Raw genomic sequence first — 17,455 nt, 5'->3', positions numbered from 1 at the left:
CCAGTCCAAAGATCAGGGCTTGATCCATCACCGTTTTTTAGCTCACTGCACCATCCCAGCTCAGAACTTGGCTATATGCAAATTAGTCTGACCCTGGCCCAGTGCATCATGAGAACAGGGCAGACCAAACTACCAAGCCAATTCTTATACTGGGAAGGAAACAAGCTACCGGGGACCGGTTTCTGGCATTTCAGCCATCTTCGGCCCGGCTTGCTTGAATCCTGATGGTGCAATGAGCTAGGGACTCACATCTGAGTAAACCCTTCCACGCTTATGGTGGACAAAAATGATTCAGAAAAGGGGGTGGTGATGAACAGAGTGTCTGAATTAAGCAGACCACTCTTACTAAGTCCAAAGATCAGGGCTTGATCCATCACCGTTTTTTAGCTCACTGCACCATCCCAGCTCAGAACTTGGCTATATGCAAATTAGTCTGACCCTGGCCCAGTGCATCATGGGAACAGGGCAGACCAAACTACCAAGCCAATTCTTATACTGGGAAGGAAACAAGCTACCGGGGACCGGTTTCTGGCATTTCAGCATCAGGATCCAAGCAAGCCGGGCCGAAGACTGCTGAAATGCCAGAAACCGGTCCCCGGTAGCTTGTCTTCTTTCTGGTGAAGAATTGGCTTGGTAGTTTAGTCTGCCCTGTTCCCATGATGCACTGGGCCAGGGACAGACTGATTTGCATATAGCCAGGTTCTGAGCTGGGATGGTGCAGTGAGCTAAATAACGGTGATGGATCAAGCCCTGATCTTTGGACTGGGTAAGAGTGGTCTGCTTAATTCAGACACTCTGTTCATCACCACCCCCTTTTCTGAATTGTTTTTGGCCACTATAGGTGTGGCAGGGTATACTCAGACATGAGTCCCTTTCTCACTGCACCATCAGGATCCAAGCAAGCCGGGCCGAAGACAGCTGAAATGCCAGAAACCGGTCCCCGGTAGCTTGTCTCCTTTCTGGTGAAGAATTGGCTTGGTAGTTTAGTCTGCCCTGTTCCCATGATGCACTGGGCCAGGGACAGACTGATTTGCATATAGCCAGGTTCTGAGCTGGGATGGTGCAGTGAGATAAATAACGGTGATGGATCAAGCCCTGATCTTAGGACTGGGTATGAGTGGTCTGCTTAATTCAGACACTCTGTTCATCACCACCCACTTTTCTGAATTGTTTTTGGCCACTATAGGTGTGGCAGGGTATACTCAGACATGAGTCCCTTTCTCACTGCACCATCAGGATCCAAGCAAGCCGGGCCGAAGACAGCTGAAATGCCAGAAACCGGTCCCCGGTAGCTTGTCTCCTTTCTGGTGAAGAATTGTCTTGGTAGTTTAGTCTGCCCTGTTCCCATGATGCACTGGGCCAGGGACAGACTGATTTGCATATAGCCAGGTTCTGAGCTGGGATGGTGCAGTGAGATAAATATTGGTGATGGATCAAGCCCTGATCTTTGGACTCGGTAAGAGTGGTCTGCTTAATTCAGACACTCTGTTCATCACCACCCCCTTTTCTGAATTGTTTTTGGCCACTATAGGTGTGGCAGGGTATACTCAGACATGAGTCCCTTTCTCACTGCACCATCAGGATCCAAGCAAGCCGGGCCGAAGACGGCTGAAATGCCAGAAACCGGTCCCCGGTAGCTTGTCTCCTTTCTGGTGAAGAATTGGCTTGGTAGTTTAGTCTGCCCTGTTCCCATGATGCACTGGGCCAGGGACAGACTGATTTGCATATAGCCAGGTTCTGAGCTGGGATGGTGCAGTGAGATAAATAACGGTGATGGATCAAGCCCTGATCTTTGGACTGGGTAAGAGTGGTCTGCTTAATTCAGACACTCTGTTCATCACCACCCCCTTTTCTGAATTGTTCAAAATGAATACAGCAGTAAAAAAACAAATGTCCTGCGAATCAAGTCCGAATAAAAGCCTCATACCAGATTCAATAGTGGATACATTGTATTTTTTTAAAAGTGGTTTCAAGTAGGTTTTACGGAGATGAAGATAAAAAGGGCATAACAATAGAAAGTGCTCCGAGCTTTGCTTTGTAGTCCCATCACATGGACAGGGGGCAATAGTGTGAGTCTTCATATGTGGATACGCAACAAGCAAATAAACAGTCCCCATCAGCAATCTTGTTAAAACATATTGGTGGGAACGAATGGTAACCATTTTAAGGTATCCTGCGAATCCCGATTCTACCATGTTATACCTATCGTAAAAAACATGTGTAGAATACTGAGAGGTAGCTGCATTACGCTTTACCATACTAGCCCCCATTCATTCCTATGAGCCTCTAGGTCCATAGGAATGAATGGGGAGGTATTCCTTAATTGTGACTCGCAATTTGCGAGTCGCAATTAAGGAATTTTAAGAAATCGCTATTTTTAAAGAGAGTTCTTCAAGCATGGCATTGGCAGTTCGGGCTGGACTGTTCCCATGAGGCACAGAGTCAGACTGATTTGCATATGGCCATGTCTGAACCGGGGTGGTGTGGAGTGCAAAAAAGCGATGGATTTAGGCCCAGATCTCTGTACTTAGGTGAATGTATGACATTGTTCTGCATTCTGTCCATCAACTGTGGTTTTTGCATTTGTCACCCCGAGTGGGATGGGAATGCTCAGTCGTGAGTCCCATGCACTCCACACCACTGGATTCAAGCAAGCCAGGCTGAAGACGGCTGGAATGCCAGAAACCGGTCCTCAGAAGCTTGTTTCCGGTCCAGGGAAGGCATGGCTTGGCAGTTCGGGCTGGACTGTTCCCATGAGGCACATGGTCAGACTGATTTGCATATGGCCATGTCTGAACTGGGGCGGTGTGGAGTGCAAAAAAACAATGGATTTAGGCCCAGATCTCCGTACTGGGGTGAATGTATGACATTGTTCTGCATTCTGTCCATCAACTGAGGTTTTTGCATTTGTCACCCCGAGTGGGATGGGTATGCTCAGACGTGAGTCCCATGCACTCCACACCACTGGATTCAAGCAAGCCGGGCTGAAGACGGCTGGAATGCCAGAAACCGGTCCTCTGAAGCTTGTTTCCGGTCCAGGGAAGGCATGGCTTGGCAGTTCGGGCTGGACTGTTCCCATGAGGCACAGGGTCAGACTGATTTGCATATGGCCATGTCTGAACTGGGGTGGTGTGGAGTGCAGAAAAATGATGGATTTAGGCCCAGATCTCTGTACTGGGGTGAATGTATGACATTGTTCTGCATTCTGTCCATCAACTGTGGTTTTTACATTTGTCACCCCGAGTGGGATGGGTATGCTCAGACGTGAGTCCCATGCACTCCACACCACTGGATTCAAGCAAGCCGGGCTGAAGACGGCTGGAATGCCAGAAACCGGTCCTCGGAAGCTTGTTTCCGGTCCAGGGAAGGCATGGCTTGGCAGTTCGGGCTGGACTGTTCCCATGAGGCACATGGTCAGACTGATTTGCATATGGCCATGTCTGAACTGGGGCGGTGTGGAGTGCAAAAAAACAATGGATTTAGGCCCAGATCTCTGTACTGGGGTGAATGTATGACATTGTTCTGCATTCTGTCCATCAACTGAGGTTTTTGCATTTGTCACCCCGAGTGGGATGGGTATGCTCAGACGTGAGTCCCATGCACTCCACACCACTGGATTCAAGCAAGCCGGGCTGAAGACGGCTGGAATGCCAGAAACCGGTCCTCGGAAGCTTGTTTCCGGTCCAGGGAAGGCATGGCTTGGCAGTTCGGGCTGGACTGTTCCCATGAGGCACAAAAAGTCATGCTCAAATATCCATCATTAAACACTTTTGGATGTCATAATTGACAGTCCATAAATAATGTGAAACACTGTAAGTAAGTAAATTCTATGCCCACTTGAGATATCTAAGATGGCCACCACGTATACCATTACTAACAATGAGTTCGTTGAGTCATCTTTCGATCTCCAAACAAGATACAAAATGAGGCTTGATTTGGGTCCGCGCAAGGATGATGAGTTTTAGAGTGAGCGGTTCTCCGATTACATTACGGTATGACATGAACTATGGAAAACTTAATAATCCCCCTTTTTTCTTTAATAACATGCTGCTTATGTTATTGTAAAATGGGTCCTTGTATCTGTTTCTCGTATCTAGATTTCCCTGATTATTCGGGAAGAACTGAATGTATGCAGTGTTTTCTCCGTTTTAAAATAGCCACGCATCTAGACATTCGGGGTTCTTTTGTTGGCTCAGTTTTAAGTTTGTAAAACCCTAACTTGTAACTTTGTTGAAGTGGTCAGTAGCAACCTAAATGTCTTTATGCCACCACTTATATCACAAAGAAAGTACAGAAAATACAGCTAACAATAAGATAGACGCCTGAAGGTGCAAGTCTTGCTGATGTGCATGCGTTACGCCATACATCAAAACAAGATATTAACGTAGCAAACTGTATATAACTATGCATTATTGTAGCAAACTGTTTATAACTATGGAATATTGTAAAACCGAGATACGAATGTGACTTCAAGTAATGACGATTATTGATGTAATTTTTTTTCACTATACCCATCAATATACGGATACAACTCTGCTTTCACACTCGTTAACAATAGAAACTAAGATGTGATTGTACACTTTTCCGCAGGTATTGCAAGACCATTCTCTACATGACCCCAATTCCAGGTCGGTTGGGAAATATTGTACCTGGTGAAATAATAAGAATGTAAGTCTACTCTAGAGCCATGTCCTGCATTGCTTTATGTAGATTTACTAATAGATCAAATAATACTAACTAAGTAAACTGCTTACTTTAAAGCAATTTAAATGTTACTCTCAGTAAACATCACATTTATAATCATAAATAGATATATGTTGTAAAAGATGTCTCAACATAGACCCTTTTACACTCTCATGAATATGAATGAGGATCCTTTCTTGACTGCTGTGTTTGGCAGGAACCGCAATGCTATATGAAATCAGCTTAGGTTTAATATCAGAAAATGTGAAAATTCCTTCATGAAAATTTACAAGATGTATATATCAAAGGACTAACATTGATCTTTCATTTCTAGTATCACGTACAACACATTTTGGTTGATACTTATCTAATCTAGTTGGACTGCAGAAGTCTTACTGCATATAAGTCGAAGTAAGTGACAACACGTTGTCTTATGTCACTGTTCTTCGTGTCATCTTCTTTTAAGCACGATTTTGGCCTACTATGAACCCTTTTTGACTATGGCTTCCTTTCTTCTTTTAAAATAAGGCACAATCAAATTTTTCCTGCACAGTGTTATTTTATATTTGTTCAAAGAGTGCATGGTAATTGTGATTTTTTTCCATGTTGTTTTAGGGGTGAATCATTTTATTAACAGTCCTGAAGATGGTCTAGTGGACGAAAGCCTTAATTAGACCGAAACATTGACAGTTACACCTTTTTCTTTTTTTTATTGTTAAACCCTTTAAGATAAGGTGTTCACAATTGTTACCAGGAAGAACATTGATTTGTATGTAGATAGAACTTCCGGTTTAAATGTGTAATGTAATGTTTTGAACCCTTCTATATACACAAAAAATCCTTTTTATAACAATATAATTTTTAATATATACACCTGTTTTTTTAAAGTATATTTTATGTCTATACACGATTGATACATGTTAAAATAACTGTTAAGTGTGTGACATAATCATTCAGTGACAGGCAAATCAAGATAGCTGTCCAGACTAAGGACAACAAGCGACACAGAATGTGCGCTAAATAAATCCCTTGTAGGCGTCTTTACTATGACATCATAGCATCAGCAGAGCAACATAGTAGAGTACAACACTACTCTTTCTGGGTGGTGCAACATTCTGCTCATAAGTGTGAAGTTATCTGTAGTCAGCATCTGAGTAGAAGTAGGAGAGCTATCAGTTCTTTTATAAATTCACCTCAATTTGAATTTTGCATATTCATGTTTAAGTGATATATTCCCTTGTCTTTAAAATTTCAGTTTATTATCCATATTGTTTTATTTACTTGTATTTCATGTGTGGATCAATAAAGAGGATGTGTCAGAACTTGACCTCATTTATAGTACATATTATTTGCTGTGTATAATTGCATGATATAATTGAAAGAAAGTTAGCCCCAGTTCAGACTTTACTAAATTTCCTACATATCCTACTTATTTTAATAAATAATAATTAATACGGCTTACATTAGTGCAATGTACAGCTTTCTTTTGTAGTTATAAATACACTTGACCTGCAAGACACCTTTAAAACTCCTTTCGTGGAAATGAATGGGATACATAGTCCAACAAAAAAAAAACTTGGTCTTTAGTACACGTCTTTTAACAACATCACTCAACCTACGTGCCCTTATCGTTATTATGCTTATGTAATCGGCATTACTCAGGCATATGGTCACGTGTTTTGTGGTGATTGTCCTTCGTCAGAAGGATTTATCAGCTCTCTTTAGGAGTGCAATGTTTCTTATTCAGTGAAGTGAGCATAAAAACTGATGTGCCAACAGTGCCTGTGTTCAAGTTACACTGAGGCCCCATGCCGCAACAGTTTAAAAGATGAAGAAGCAGACCACACTGCCATCTCGTACTTGGTTTTGCTTGTGCACAAACCTTTGAAACAACTGTTCATTAGCAAATCAATTTTGAAGGATATTTTAGTGAGAATTTAAAAAATGCTTTTATGTAGTCTTTGTTTTCATAGAAAGGAGGGAGCAATGAATTGCCCAAAGTATTGAAGTTCATAGATCTTATCCAGGGATGGGTGACGTAGGAAATCTGCCTTATTTGCATGGTCACCCAAAAAAGTTCACCTTTTGGTTGACCTTATGAGTTTGCTGGCTTTAGAACTTGGTGCACTTTACCACTGCTAACCAGAAGTAAAGTTCCAGAGCTCCCCCTTGAAATTGGCATACTTCTAATTAGTATATTCAACTTGCTTGTAAGTCCTTGGTATATTGTACAAAATATACCCAGTGTCTGGAAGTGAAATGCCATTAGTGACATGCAGCACCTATTGTGCCATCTACTATAGGGGCAGTGCAAGCGTTGCTTCAGGTTTACCACTGAAGAATGACTGCAACAGTGCAAACCATGCATCGCCATCGGTCAAAAGAAACTCTTTTCACATCTAAAAACCTCCCTTTTAAATATTAGTAAGTCACCCCATGTGACCCTTGTAGCCCATAATGTACAAAGCATGCTATTTGAAAGAGGGACATGTAGAAAATTAATATCACCATGTTCCTTCAGTGAAAAAGCTATTTTCACAGTAGCAGGACTAGCCTATCCTTTAAAAAAATATATCTTTATTGAATTTTTTTCTCCCCATTTTGTGCAAGAAGAAAAGAACAAGGGACACATCGGGGGAAGATGGCGGCCGGGTAGGACGCTCGGTCGGTGAGCTCCAGGACTCCGGACTCCTCTGACATGAGGACGTAAAAAAAAAACGCCAGGAATGCACCAAAAGCATGGAGCAGTGAGCATCGAGCAGTAAAACCACAAAAGAAAAGGATTTCTTGACTTTCGGAATAAATAAGGTATGGTAATCTACCTGGTGACGGAGAGCGGCTTCTCACAAGGAGAGTCGGATTTGCTTCTCCGGGCTCTCGACCAAGCAAAGCGCGACGGGTCTGGCAAGGAAGGATACTATACGGGAGTCTGGGCGGCTGCTGTGAAGGCGAAGGCGATTGGCGGAAGAGCTTCCGGAAGACTGTGGTTTCAGTTCCGGGGAGCAAGCGGCAGAGCCCTGTCAGACAACGCAGAGCTGGTGCCGGTTTCACGTTGGGACGACAGGGGCGAGGAACGCGTTTGTGGACCGAGTAATGGCGAGAAGGACAGGTGGGCTGATTTCTCTAAATGTACGCTCATACATGACCCCCGAAGAGCGTTAGAAAAGAACTTTACAAAAGGCAGGTCACCGCAGCACATGAGTGAGGCATTGAAAGAAACAGAGGAGGGTGGTGAAGGTGGGTGCAACGAGCTTAAGAAAGTTCCCAACCAAATTAAATCAGCAGAAGGAAAAAGCTTGGGAATTAACCCGGGAGGGAAACCAGTGGATGTACAGGGCAAGCAGGTCATATCAAGCTACAGCATACGAAATAGGAACTTTCTTAAGCAAGAACAATATCCTAAGGGTATCTCTCCCAGAGAGATCAAAAAAAGAGCCAAGAAACCACCTAAAAAAAACCACAAGATTAACTCTGAAAGTGGGATAGCTTCCTCCAGAGGGAAAGCCGACTCATCCCTGAAAGGAAAAATCAAGGTAACTCCGTCACTGAGAACCTACTTCAAAGTCCAGCTACAACAGAGCCCACACACGGAGGAGCAGGCACAGACACAGGTACAACTGTCACCAAAAGACCCCCCTTTTTTGGGAGGAGAAGAAAACGCGCTCTGTCCTGTCATAGCTGATCTATATTCAAAGCCACAAACAAGCTTAGACCCTGAAAAAATAGCACCAAGTAAGCGTAAGAGCAAGGTAGTATTCAAGAACTTGGAGGCTATTTGGAAAATTAAAGCAGCAGGCAAGGAAGAAGCTGCAGCTGCCCCCAAAAAAGTAATCATGACAAACGGGGCTGCTAAAGACACCGTGGCCGCAGAAATAAGGGGGGAGATAACAGATGACGAAGATGGAGTGCCTGAGTTGCATAAAACGGGAGATTTTATTCCTAAAAACCACACAGATGAATTTCTTGAAAGGATATGGACGGAGATGCGAGAAAAAATTACCATATCAGAGGCCAAGCAGGACAAAATTCAGGAAGTGTGTGAGAAGCTGGACAATAAGCTTAATGCACTGGGGGACAGAGTGACGGCTGTGGAGAGTGAAGTTGGCGCTCTGAACAAAAAGGTGGAAAAGAATCGGAAGGAGATAAATTCCTTGAGACAGGATAGCAAAATAATGAATGAGAAGATGGAGTCGCTTGAAAATCAAGCCAGGAAAAATAATATAAGGATATTAAATGTACCAGAAAACCAGGAAGGATCAGACACTAAGAAATATGTGGTGGAACTTCTATCAGAACACTTTCCATGGACTGACAAAGCACTGCTCGAGGAAGATATACAAAGAGCACATAGAGATCCATTTGGTAAAAACAAAGAAAGAAAAACACCTAGGAAAATACTCCAACTTCAAAACCTACGTACTAAAGGAAAAAATTCTGGGAGAGGCATTGAAAAAGGGAAACTTCAACAAAGATAACTGGACCTTCAGAATCAGATCTGACATGTCGAAGGCCTCACAAATCAGGCAATGGGAGCTAGGAAATCTAATGCCAGAACTGCAACAACTCGGTGCAACGGTACAGATGAAGTTTCCTCCGTCACTAAGGATAATGTGGCGAAACAAAATGAGAAACATAAGAGACCCAGAGGAAGTTAAATCTCTTATTGAACTAATGCGAGAAAAAATCCTGTCAGAAGAACCAATAAGTTAATGAAGAAATCTTCTTAGAGTCTCAGGAGCGGTAGAATAATGGTAGAATAATGGTGTAAGGCGTTGCAATAATTTTAAACACACACAGGTCAAGAGTCACGAGTCAAGGAGCTACTAAAGGTTAAGAAGATAACCCTAAGAAAAGAAGAAGGAGGCTTCCCCAGGGAGGGCAACGACAAAGCACATAAAAGAAAACACAAAAAATGCACGAAACAGAAAAAGGGTGGGGAGCAAAATAGGGAAAAAAACAAGAAAAAAATCCTCAAAAGTCGGAGAAGATGGAAAAACGGAAAGGAGCTTCTTACCATAAATAACAAAATAAACAGTATACCGGAGTGGGATGCATCAGGGGGAAACAGGGCAGAAAGTGAAATAATCATACTACAAGAGACACACCTACTGAAAGAAGAATGGGCCCAAATAATAAAGAACCTAAGATGGGTAGACACGTACATATGTACTACACAAGAATGTAACATTAAAGGGATAGCGATAATTATCAAAAGGTCACTTAAAGCTACCCTGGAATCAGAAGAAGTAGACTGTAAGGGAAGATGGGCAATAGCTAGAGTAAAGATAGAAAATAACCCATTCACAATAGCAGGATACTATGGACCTAATCTAGATGACGCAGACCCTTTACGGAAACTTTACTCTCACCTACTACTAGCTACCACCCCAATAATTTTGGGGGGTGATTTTAACCTGATAATGGATCCCAACATTGATAGGTCCCCCCCGGGGAGGCAGACAAACTAACTGAAAATGAGGGAGTGGATCAGCATATATAAAAGAGACTTAGAGCTGATTGACATTTGGAGAGATAAAGGAGAAAAAGATCAGCCCTTCACGCTACATAACAAAAAACTGGGGCACAGGTCGAGAATTGATTATTTCCTTATTGACCGAGATCTGTCAGGAAGCGTAAAAAACTTAGCTCACCTCCCGGCCCATTTATCAGACCACTCCGCTGTTCAACTAACACTCCAGGTAAAGACAACTAAAATGCAAAGAAGATTTACGGTAGAGAGGGCCATACTATTAGATCAGCAAATTGTGAAGGAACTTGAACTAGAAACAGATTTTTTTTTCGAAAATAATAAAACCGGTACGACAAAACAGGTCACCTGGGACACATATAAAGCTGTGTTAAGGGGAAAATTATTAAGTCTGGTAGCATATAAAAATAAAAAAACGAGGCAAGAGATAACAGATTTGGAAAAAAGCATTAATTCCTTTGACGCCCAAATAATAGTGGAACAAGACATAAGTAGGAAAAAAGAACTAGGAAGAGATAGACAAAGCCAGAAAGAAAAACTTGAAGACATCCTAGAAGACAGAGTGCGTACAAATTGGGAATCAAGCAAATTAGCAAACCATGAATATGGGGAAGGCTGCGGAAAGTGGCTTGCATGGAAACTAAAAACAGATCAAGCCAGGAACAAAGTAAGGAGTATACATCAAGACGGTCAGGTGAACCTAAGTACAGATGAAAATACAATCAGACAAGAGTTCATGAAATTTTTTGCTGAGTTATATACGGAAGATACCAATCCTCAAGAAGGCCAGATTGATACATACTTAGAAGGCATCCCATCTTTAGCTCTAACTGAGGAGGATAAGGAAGAACTAAATAAAGAGATCCTAATAAGCAAAGTAAAGGAGGTAATCAGAAGCTTAAAAAAAGGTAAGGCAGCAGGCCCTGACGCTCTACCAAATGAGCTATATATGGCATTAAGAGACATTCTGTCACCACACATCACGGAGTTGGCAAACTTGACCCATAAACAGCAAAGCAAAATACCTGATTCCTGGAATGACGCAATAATTACCATCATTCTAAAACCTGGTAAGGATCCTACTAGATGTGAGTCATACCGACCTATATCGCTGCTCAATGCAGACTACAAAATCTTTTCAAAAATCATGGCAGCCGATTAGGAAGAGTAATGGCCCAACTTATAAACCCGGACCAAAAAGGATTTGTTAAGGGGAGACAATTGCATGAAATCAAACACGAACTTCTGAGCACCATTGACATAGCCACGCAAAAGAAAGTTCCCCTTACTATACTCACTGTCGATGCCGCTAAGGCATTCGACAGAGTCAATTGGTCATTTCTTGAAAAAATCATGACCAAAAACAACATAGGTCAACCATCGGACTCTCCTCTCCGGGGAAAGGAGATGAACGGGGAAACCTTGTATTAACTTCTAACAGGCGCAGGGTGAGATGGCAGAAATTCTCCAAGTCGGAAGAAAATATTGGGAAAATTTACAATCTCGTCCTCCCAAGATTTGAGGCTTTGGAAGAAGTAATTAGTCACTCCAGTGCCCAGGACCTATCTAAAATCTTACCTTCTATACACGAGGACTTAGTGGGAACTCTGGGTGAGGTCCTCTATCCAGAGGTACCTAAACCCAAGCACAAAACTAGAACTTCCACTTGGTACAACTCTGACTGCAGAAAGGCCAAATCTGATCTTATTGCTGCAGTCAAAGAGGGTGCTCCCCGTAATAGGGTGTCTGCTTTGCGGCAACTTTACAAGGACATTATGGCCCGTGCGAGGTCAGACTGGGACTGGGATAGATGGCATGATCTCTCAGCAGCATTAATAGCGAAGGATGCTAGAAGATTCTGGTCTATAGTCTCCACTGGCTCAGGGGAACCCAAAGCCGCGGTTGAGCCCAATATAGCTGCATATATATGGGAAGACCATTTCGGGAAACTTTATGCAGACGAGCTAGAAAACACTGATGCCACTATTGCGGCACTTCTTTCCCTCCCTGGGGATACTCTGGAGTTTACATTAGGGGAAGTGGTTAGTGCAATAGATGGCTTAGCAATGGGCAAGGCCCCCGGCCTTGATAAATTACCTGGTGACCTCTTTAGGTCCCATCCAGAAATTTGGGCGCCGTATCTCCTTATCCTTTTCAACTCAATAGCAGGTGGAATGGCGATCCCCTGCACTTGGCTGGGGGCAGAGATAGTCCCTATCTTCAAGAAGGGCTGTCCTCTGCTCCCATCCAACTACAGGCCGATCAGCCTGATTGATGTCCCCCAGAAGATTTATTCGCGACTTTTACTGGACCAACTTATGGATTGGATGGAGGAAAATGAAATTTTAAGTCCCCTCCAGGCTGGCTTCAGGAAAAATACGTCCACCATGGACCAAATCTTCCGCCTCGTTCTCCTTTATTGGAAAACCGTTACCATCGAGGGCGGGAGATTATACATGGTGTTCGTAGACCTGAGGTCAGCCTTCGACCTTGTACCACGGAAAAAACTCTGGGAGGTCCTGAGGGAGATGGGAGTACCCATTAATCTACTCCAGGCAATCATAAGACTTCACCAGGGTAACTTTGCCCAGGTACGTTGTGGGAGGGGTGGTGTTCTGACACAAAGGTTCCCTGTTTCCCGAGGGGTCCGGCAGGGGTGCGTACTTGCCCCAACTCTTTTTTGTCTTTATGTGAATATTGTCATCTCGCATTTAGCCAATGTTGGAGACAACGACGCCCCGGTTCTGGCAGGTAGGAGGGTACCGGCAATTATGTTTGCGGACGATACCCTCCTGCTTTCCAAATCGCCCATGGGTATTCAGAGAACTCTGGATGGCTTTGATCTCTTCTGCAGGCAGTTTGGCCTCGAGATCAACGCCGGGAAGACCAAGTATATGATCTTTAACCCCTCCTCCACAACCAGACCCAACCCGTCCCTAAATTCTACAGTTCTAGAGAGGGTAAAAACATTTCAATACCTGGGCGTTACCCTTCAAGAGAATCTGTCATGGTGTCCACAGGTTGCAAATTCGCGATTAAGGCTATCTCAACTGTCTGGGGCTATCCTGAAGATTACTAACACCTCAACATATAAACCCATAGCCCCCGCAGTTGAGATGTACAAAACCCAAGCAAAACCTGCTGCATTATATGGCAGCGAACTCTGGGGACACCAAGCTGCAAATGAGTTGGTACGTGTGGAGAACAATTTCATGAGGCGTCTCCTGGCCCTTCCAGTTGCAACTCCATTACTTCCCCTACGTCTTGACTTGGGCTTATCATCTATCAGGGAGGATGCTGAACTTAACCCTATAAGATTTTGGCACAGACTTTGGTCAACTAAGGAGCTTAACCACTACAGGAGTGATCTTGTGCATGTAATGAACCTAAACGTCAATGACAAGATCCCCTGGCTAACTTTTGTTAAAAAAGAATTGTTCCGGTTAGGCCTCAGTGAACTGTGGTTGGCCCCCGAAACTGGTTGTATCAAGGTCCCTCGGAAAAGCCTAGCGAAAGCCTGCAAGCAACAAAATCTTGTAACCCAAATGACTGCACTTAGCACTGGCACTTTAACCCATTGTTTTACCCAATCCAAAAATACCTACAAATTTGAATCTTTTCTGGATTTTATCTATCCGGTCGCAGCAAGGAAGCTTTTTCTACAGTGGCGATTTGGAACCCTCCCCCTTAAATCCTTTACGAGTAAATGGACCAATGGAGGGGATAAACTATGCCCTGGCTGCAATTCCTGTGATGAGGAGGAAATCCATGTCTTATTTTTCTGCCCCACCTATAGGTCCCCAAGGAAGTATTGGTTGGTGCCTTTATGCAGAAACATGGCAATAAGAAACTGTTCTACTTCTTATAGAATATTGAAATCTGACTCCTCCCCTCACATTGTTTTTGCAGTCTCAAAATATCTGTTCGCCATGTGGCGTATTAGGTCCAAGTTGATTAAGGCTTTACCAACATAGGATGATAGTTCCGGCCACTGTCTTAAATTAAATTTTAGCCCCCTATGGCAAAGTTTTTACATCAATACTATTTAAACTGAATCAATATAATTGTGATGTATCTTTTTATCCACTTTTATCTCATCTAACCTTTACTCCCAAAACTTGTATCCATTGTATTATATGTACCTAATGTTGATGTAAAATGTTGTATGTCTTTTTATGCATCTTTTATGGTCTTAATGGCCGAAATAAAGATTTTTTGGATTGGATTGGACATAGGTCAACCTTTCATGCGTGTCGTGAAAGAAATTTACAAGACACCGAGGTCTAAAATTCTAGTTAATGGCAGTCTTACAGAGGATGTGAACATAGAAAGAGGAACTAGGCAGGGATGCCCTCTCTCGCCTCTGCTTTTTAACCTATACATTGAGCCTCTGGCAAATAAATTAAGAAGTACTAAAGAAATAACCCCGTTCAGGTATCAAGCATGGGAAAAAAAGATCGCACTGTACGCAGACGACTTGATGATTTTTACGGACAATTATGTCAGCTCTAAGTCAGCCATAGAAGAGATCATAAGTACGTTTGGGAAAGTCTCAGGTTACCTGGTAAATCATACTAAAACCGAAATTATGACCTGGAATACACAGTTCAAAAGTTCGAACATCAAGAAGGAAATAAAATACCTAGGTATTCTAGTAAATCATGAACTAGAGAAGATACCACAGCGTAACCTCAATAAAGTGGCAGGAGAGGTGAGAAAGCTACTTAAAGTGTGGCCCAGTTTACCCCTAAGTTTTATAGGAAGATCAAATATTGTCAAAATGTCAATTCTGCCCAAGTACACATATCTTTTTAATACCATTCCTTTGGAATTTGGATATATTAAGCAAAAAGAAATGAAATTAGCACAATCTACACCAGAATATCTACAAAAGTGTTACATTACTTTGATATCTAGCTAAATAGAAGCCAGCAATTCTTTTACAATTACTGTGCGCTCTACAAAACTCGCCCTGAACACTATCAATAAAATTGGTAACTTGTTTTTGCCTGATCTTTTTAGCTAAGATACGGCCAGCATTCTCTCCTACCTCATACACTTGTGTACGAAAACTGCTATCTGTTCTGCTAATTTCTTAGCAAAAATCTCATGAAGCCTTGATTTAGAAATAGCCAGATTTGCTGTTATTTGTTCCATATCTTGAGCCAGCCTGATAGCTGTTATCAGCTTAGCTTCCCATTCCTGTAATTTCCTAAAGTGCACTGTTACTACATCACATGATTCTCTTTGATTTTTTAGTGAATAAGATAGGGTCTCTCCACGTACCCCTGCTTTAAAAGCATCCCAAATTATTTGTATTGAAGTAGATCCCCGGTTAAATTCCATAAATTCAGTTATCCATTTCCTCATATGCTCGATATATAACGGATCTGCCAGTAATTTATGCTCAAATGTCCATTTGGTCCCTTTAGGCTTAAGATTTCGTTCTAGATTTATCTCTACCAGGATAGGGTTATGATCAGATATTATTTTAGGGAATATCTCATACCTAATGTCCTTAAGCAACCTGTAAGTAACAAAAAAAGAATCCAAACAAACAAATTTCGGGTGGGGAGCTGAAAATAAAGTATAGCCTGGAACAGCAGTGCGTTTAACAAATCCAACGTCCAATAACCCAAATTCCCTCGCTAAACCTCTTATAGCTTTATAGTTCTTCTTTTTTCCCCTAGATATAGCCCATCACTAGTTATATCAAAATGTTCCTCAAGATGGATATTAAAGTCCCCACATAATATCAATGGAGTGGGCCAGCCAGCTAGCTCAATGCTAAGGTAATTTAACATTTCTGGATCGTCCAGATTAGGGCCGTATATTGAACAGATAGTCCACGAGTTCCCCTCAACAGACAATTCACTTATTACCCATCTGCCATATAAATCTGTTTTATCCTGTTTAAAACTCCCTTGCCCACCTTTCATCAAAATTGCTACTCCCCTTGTAGTAGTCCCTTGCCTAGTGCACCCCACTATTTGCATACCTAAATCATTGAGCCAGCGTCTGTCATTCCACATTAAGTGAGCTTCCTGAATACAGAGTATGTCTATCCTCATACTCTGAATTAAATGTGATGCTATTCCTCTTTTCTTTTTATCATTAAGCCCACAGATATTCCATGAGCATACTCTTAATTTACCCATCTTCATACCTCAAGTGATTTTTTTAACAGTAGACCGAGAAATACAGCTTTCCCTCCATCATTAACACCTACAATCTCCGTAGCACAACTAAATTTACTTAACTCATTACAACATTTCCTTATGTTGAAACAGCATGTTCTGTCCTTACTTGCCCCACCACCATTCCACCCCATCCCCCGTCTATGACCTCCCTCATCTCACCTTCACCCGCCCTGAATCCTACCCAAAAAAGGCAGAGGGACTGAAAAGTCCCTCTATGTGATGGATAGAGAAGCCTGTTGCGTCCCGCTGTTCGCCTCCCACCCCTAACGAAAATATGCAATGACCACAGGGTGAAAACCTGGATATATTAAGCAAAAAGAAATGAAATTAGCACAATCTACACCAGAATATCTACAAAAGTGTTACATTACTTTGATATCTAGCTAAATAGAAGCCAGCAATTCTTTTGCTACAGTCTCAGAGATGAGATAGTGTATTTTCCCCTTGTGAATTATCTTAAGCTTAGAGGGTTTAAGAAGAAATGCTTGTGCGCCTTTGGCCTGAAAGAGTGGTATAAGTTGGTGAACCGGGCTGGTTGCCATCGCTGTTGAACTGTGGCATAACAATAATCGGGGCGAACAAAGAATTCCACCCCTTTTCCTTTTCGCTCATGGTCAGGCCTAGCCAAATCATACAAAACTTCATGTGCAAGAAAATTATTCAAGCAAATTAATATAGCTCTTGGCTTGGCATTAGAAGCCCCTCTCTCCATTTGTTGTCGGAAAGGAAATTGATGAGCTCTTTGTAATTCCGTATCCCACTGCCACTGGGTTAGTTCAGGAAAGGCTTCTGTAAAGAGCTCTGTAACCTATTGTCTAATATTAGATCCTTCACTCCCCTCTGGAATACCCAAGACTCGCAAATTGTTCCGTCTGGACCTGTTTTCCAAATCAACTAGTTTCCAATTTATGTCTTCACGTAATGTCTATAAAGATGAGATCTGGGTTTTATGATGCAACAATTAATCTTCAATTACAGAGATCCTTCCCTCTGCTTCTACTACTCTGACCACCATCTCATTACAAGTCTTAGCCTCTCGCCTAACATTATTTTGAAGTCTTCGTACTGCTCCTTGCATACACAG

Source organism: Lissotriton vulgaris, chromosome 9 (genome assembly GCF_964263255.1).
Source record: "Lissotriton vulgaris chromosome 9, aLisVul1.2, whole genome shotgun sequence".
Classification (NCBI taxonomy): domain Eukaryota; kingdom Metazoa; phylum Chordata; class Amphibia; order Caudata; family Salamandridae; genus Lissotriton; species Lissotriton vulgaris.
Note: the sequence above shows the minus strand (reverse complement) of the source record.